Genomic DNA, 6427 nt, shown 5'->3' with positions numbered 1-6427 from the left:
TGAGATTTTTAGCACTAAAGGGGCATTTGATTTCAACAATCCCCTTCTTCCCAATAAGGCCATCAGGAGTCGCTGCCAAGAATGAAATATTTTCGCTTACAAATAAGCCACATGGTAATATCTTCTCATCAATTAATGTTTCTAAAACATTGATTGCCCGTTTTTCATTTTGTTTGCCCCACTCAATGCTAGCAGAATGAATTGTTTTTGGGTACAAAGTTGTTCCACGAGCTTTTTTGTATCGCCGTTGCTTCTGGCACTAAATTTAGAGCAAATTGCATAGTAATTTGATGCCGTAAGACGCTTTCTTCGCTCTAAGTGCCACAAATCAGATTGGCTCTGTTCCTTTGTGAGCTCTTCAATTAATTTGATTTTTTCTGCATTTTTTTAATACTAGCTAGAAAATCTTCTTTTTCTTTTTGCAACTCCTCAGGTGTTAGATCAGGCTTTTGACATTGATCACCGTAACTGCTATCAAGTCCAGACTTCTCTTTGGTTTGGAATAATCTTTTCCGTTTAATATATTTTTTCTTTAATTCCCTGTTTTTAACTAAGCCAATCGGGCTTTTATGATTAAGGAATTTTTTAATCGTGTATATAGGCTTTTTAGTATTATGAGAAATTACAGAAGCTAAACAGCGAGCCTGATATGATCCTCGTTGGCAATAATTAATGCGTTTACCGCCAATAAATTTTGCAATGATTGAGTTAAATTACTCCGATACATTATTGTCAACATCTTGTATTAAACTCACGCTATTTCTTGAAAGATAGCTGACAAAGCTATATAATTTGTCATATAGGTCTGAAACAACAAAAAATTATAAATATTTATAAGGCAGTCATAAACCGTAATTCTTTACACTTTGGGCTTTTAGAACCTACCTGTCATTTTTAGGTCTGATAATATGCTACCACTGGGTTTATATTGCTCATGACAGAAATATCCCAATTCTGCACAAAGTTTGTGTTCTCCAAAAACGTGGCTAATAGAATTGTCTATGTCTTGTTTTAACAACTTTATTTTTTCTAACATCGGAACACCCTCATTTTTTCTATATTCGATAGTTTTTGTAACTGCATATCGTAATCTTAGCTGTTCTTTCTATAAAAAAAAACAACGTTATAAATCTACAAATATATTTTTCTTTACCAGAAACATAAGTATTTTTCCTAAAATAATTTTTCTACGAATAGTAAGTACTTACGCTTATTTGCTTCCGAAGAACTAATGGCCCAGCATTGACGTCTTTACCTAAATCCCGAATTTTCCGGGAGTAATTTCGTAGAAGGTGATTTCTGCACTCAATTTTTTTCACAATGACATTTTTATATGATGATCTCCGTCAGCTATTACTTTATGGTAGATTAATCCATGTTGCTCTAAACTATGGAGAAATCCTTCTTTTAAAATATCGCCGTCCATGCTCGTTGAAGAAACTTCAAAGTTTTTAAAGCATTTATGCCTTTTAGGCATCTGATTGTGTCCTTGATTTTTTGAGAGTTGGCAAATTGTACAATATTTGTTTTTATGCCAATAAAAAGGACCTGAAAATTACATTTTTGATTTCGCGAAAAACTATAAACCGCTAATTCAATTTTTTAAAAATACTAGTGCAAACACAGGAACACTTCAGTTTTTCAGTATGTAACCACCAAAATAAAATGCAAAAAATGATCGCAACGAAACCACACAGCTACATCCCGGAACTATCACGCACTAAACAAAAAAAAACCCAAAATGCATATATAATAGCAATATTAGGTAGTAATGCAGGTATATAATTATACTTGCATAACCAGCACCAAATTTATGTAGGCCAACCCTGAAATTACATCGGATCCCGGCGTAAGAGGATGACTGAAATTTTATTAACCGTTCTAAAATAGACATTTATTACTACCGCGTCTCTCACCGCTGCCCCTCAGCTGTGTGGCTAGAAGATAGGTAGCGGAGCCTTAATTTTGTTGCTAAGTTGTAATTGCTTAAGAACAATTTTTGCTGATTCTTGAGTTAAATATTGTATATACTTTTTTTCATCATAAAATATATCAAAATTCGTAACCAAGCGTTTTTGCATTTGGTATATAGCTTTATAATCTCGTTCTCCTTCCAACGCATTTATGATTGTAAAGAAACTGTGTAAAAATTCTTCGAGGCTGCTGTTGCGTTTTATGATAGATTTAGAATTTATTGATTCGATGCGATTATTGGTTGTGTTTAGGAAATTGCAGTTAAAATAATTTTTTTCACGGACCATTCATCTTTAATTCTGTACCAGTTCGCATTAAAATAGTGTAAAACAACTTTGGGAACATTTCCGCACATAGTTTTGTACAAGTCTTCAAATTCCTCCATAGTTTTGGCGTAAACCATCTTTTAATTTTTAATAATTTCAAGACTTAAGTTTCTTCGCGTACAAGATATTGCCATTTTTTCGCAGGATATTTGCCTTTGATATGTGCGCATTGAGTGGCAAATACAAAGAATAACATTAGCTTTAGAAAAACACTCTTTAATAATTTTTCGTTCTAGTAAGTCTTTATCAGTCATCACACACTTTATTTCGGCCCATTTAGGATTTTTAAGTTTAAACTCATTTAAAAACCATTCAAAACTTTCTTTGTCTTCTTGCGTAAGTAAACAAAATGCGACTACATCGGTTTGGCAATTTCCATTTTTCACATATAATTAAAAACAAGGGAATACCTATATTATTTAACTTAACTTAAATTTAAATTAACTTAAAAACTCTGGAAAAGCATCGAAAGTAATCTTCATTTTTTTGGTTTGCAAAAACATACCTTTAAAGTTGTTAGTTTCGTCTTTTAAAATACTGACTTCACAGTTATATGATTTTCTTAAAACGTTTACGCACTGCTCTAAATCTATGGGTGCTTTGTTGGCGGAACTTTGCTTTATGTTAGACAGATCTTTTAAAGTTAGCTTTAAACCGGTATCTTTCTCCAATTTTTCCTTATCTTTTTTTTTATTTGCATTTAATAATAATAATTCTTTTCCCTGCTATATGGCGGGGTAACTTGCGTTGCTGCGGCAAAAAATCAAATAATACCTTGCTGGTTTCGTGATTGTTTTTTTTTTTTTTTTTTTTTATGGTAAACACAATCACAAGAGGAAAGTCCTATGTCACTCTTGGAGTAGTGCTTGCGCGAAGGTATTTGTGGGCATTTATCTTGAATCGCTGTAGGTTGTATGCGTCGGGAAATATGTGAGGTGGAAGCCCGTTCCACAAAGAAGATGTTCTCCAGATAAATGAGTCCCGATACAGCGAAAATTGTGTGATTGTGCTCTTTTTGAATTGCTTTGACTTCTAAACATTTGCCATTTTGGGAAACTCAGAAAGCAATGCTCGCAGGACAAGGATTTTTCCTTTTTAAAAGTTCTTACCTCTTGAATTGAATTGTCGAAACAGTGGGCTGCCAAGGCTGTTATGCATATAGGTCTCCTAATGGATCCGTCATCCCCCACCGGGGGTTACCAGAGCCCAACGGCCTTAGAGAAACCGATAAGGCTCTCTGGTCTGAAGGACTTAAAGTTACTCGGTACACTGAAAGTGTTACCCAAGTATTTGAACCTGGCGCGTGTGAGTGCTGGGCATTCCCGACTACATGGTCAACGGTTTCATCCTCCTCACAGCACCATCGGCATTCAGGGTTGTCCGCAATACTGATAGTATGGAGATGGCTTCTTAAGTGCCAGTGACCGGTTAAAAGACCTGTTACTAGCCGAATTTCGCGTCTTTTTTTTTATGCTAAACAGAAGCACAAGAGGAAAGTCCTATGTCACTCTTAGAGTGGTGCTTGCGCGAAGATATTTGTGAGCATTTATCTTGAATCGCTGTAGGTGTATTATGCGTCGGGAAATATGTGAGGTAGAAGCCCGTCTTTCTAGGCGTAGTAGATTTTTGGTGAGGGCCCACTTATGTGCGCTTTGGCCTGTCTCATACCAGGGGACTCAGTCCATCTTCGGTGGGTCCACTTGTTCAGCAGACCCTTCATTGACGAGACCGCAACGCATTTGGCGATACCAACTATGGGTTCCGACCCCATCGGCACATTCGCGGATCCCAGTCTGGCAAGAGAGTTCGCTTCCTCATTACCTGCATGGCGAGGTATCCAGACGAGCTGGACCCTGCACCAATTTTATTCTTACCTCTTTTATATTACTTCCCGCCTTTTGAAATTTTTGGCCTCCAAATATGCAACAGTACTTTAGCTCATAGTATTTTAATTCTGGTCTAATAGTTTTTTTAATTCTTGACGAAGTAATAAGCCTCGCCTCTCGTTTCCAATACTTTGAAAATGTTTTACTTTCATATTCCTTTAGAGCTCTGTTTACATCCTCAAAACTTTTAAAGGTCTCGCCCACAAAAAACACCATCGTTACACACAGTGATGCCCAAGTACTCGAATACTTTTACTCGTATTTGGGTTACGGATAAAAAATACTACTCGTGACTTTTACTTACAAGTATTTTTATTTAAAAATACTCGTACTCGTACTTTTAAGTAAATTTAAATGTATTCGTAAAATTCTACACGTAGAATACAAGTATTTTATACGAGTATTTCGTTTATGTTTACCGCCGAATATCGCGCGGCGCCCGTCAAAGAAATTTGCCGCTATAGTGGCGGTGCGCTTTGACTCTTTAGCGGCCGTGCCGACTTATTTCTTTGAGTAGAGGGGACGCAAAAAGAAACTGCTAAAAAGGAAAATAAATTTAAAAATGCAATAACTAGTTCTGCAGCTGAGGAGCAAACTACTTTGCAAAAATATTTTGGAAGACAACAAGGGCCAGAAACAATAAATAAAACAGAATTCGAAAAAAAAACTGATTAGATTTGTAATTATAATCAAACACCATGAGTCGATTATCAATAGTAGAAAATTCAAGTTTTAGACAGTTATTTGATGGATTTAATCTTGAACTGGTTAGCAGAAACACTTTGACTCGACGTATCTCAGAACTATTCAAAGAAAGGCAAGCAAAATTAAAATCCGAATTATTGAATATTCAATATGTTTGTACAACGGCTGACATATGGTCAGGAAAAAAAAGAAGTTTTATTGGGGTTACCAGCCATTAGATAAATGAAGACTTTAGCCGTCAATCAGTGACCCTGGCCTGTCAGAGATTTAAAGGTACTCATTCATACGATCGAATCGCTAGTATTTTAGAAGATAATACATATGAGATACGAATTAGACACAAATAAAATCGTAGCAACTGTCACCGATAACGGGTCAAATTTTTTTAAGTCTTTTAAAGCATTTTAAAAGGAGCAGGAGTTACACTACCTGGTATGCTTAATACTAATATGCAAGGTAGTTTTTTTGATATTACCGAAATTAATAAAGGTAGTGGGAGTGGGTCCGATGAAGAGAGTTTTAATGATCAAGACGCTAAGGAAATAACATTTGAAATCATTGGGGATGACGGTGAAGTTATTGATCAACAACATAGGCTACCCCATCATTTACGCTGTGCAAGTCACACTATTAATTTAATTTGCCATACTGACTGCAATAAAGCTGTAAATGGCAACTCTGTTTTAAAATTAAGACACTCGCAGGCATTGACCAAATGCAATTCATTATGGAAGAAAGCGACATTTCCGAAATCTTCAGAAGTTATTTTAGAAATTCTGGTGCATACACTTTCTTTTCCTGGAGCCACACGTTGAAATTCGTTCTATGATTCCATTAAAAAAATTGTAAATGACAAAAACAAAATGATTGATTTGTTTAAACGGTTAAATTTAAAGAATTGTTTTTTTGAAAACGAACTTTTATGTTTGGAAGACTATTGTCAAGTGATGGAACCATTAGCAGCTCCTTTAGATGTGTTGCAAGGCGAAAGTAATACGTTTTAGGGTCTTTTGCTCCCATGTTTAGTTTCACTAAAAAATAAACTATACTCTATTTCAGAAGTGTGTAGAGCAATAAAACCTCATTAGGTATGCAAAAGTGGTACCTTGTGATCCACCAATATTTTATGCCACTACCTTAGTTGGGTATTAGTTTCAATGTAAAATTCTTTCTTTTCGTTGATTGCAGGTAGTGCCACCCGGTTTTGGGTCAATTTATGAGTTTTGCCCATTGTTACCCACTGATAAACATTGAAAACGGTTCGCCAAAGGCGTGCAACTGGGACTTGTTTTTTACCTTATAATTAATGTACTTAAATGCTATTTTATTTTAGAAAGTTACAATTGTTTAAATGGAATAATATATTTTTTTCACAAATTTATTGAACATAATATGTAGAGTAAAACAGTTGAAAATGTCACTTTTGAATCTGGCACTTTTTGAACAGTGTATAACAATTTTAAATTATAATAGATTGTAGTCTTCTTCGTCATCTGACGAACTGTCATCACCTCTTGACATTATAATTAAAGAATC

Source organism: Anthonomus grandis, chromosome 13 (genome assembly GCF_022605725.1).
Source record: "Anthonomus grandis grandis chromosome 13, icAntGran1.3, whole genome shotgun sequence".
Lineage (NCBI taxonomy): Eukaryota > Metazoa > Arthropoda > Insecta > Coleoptera > Curculionidae > Anthonomus > Anthonomus grandis.
Note: the sequence above shows the minus strand (reverse complement) of the source record.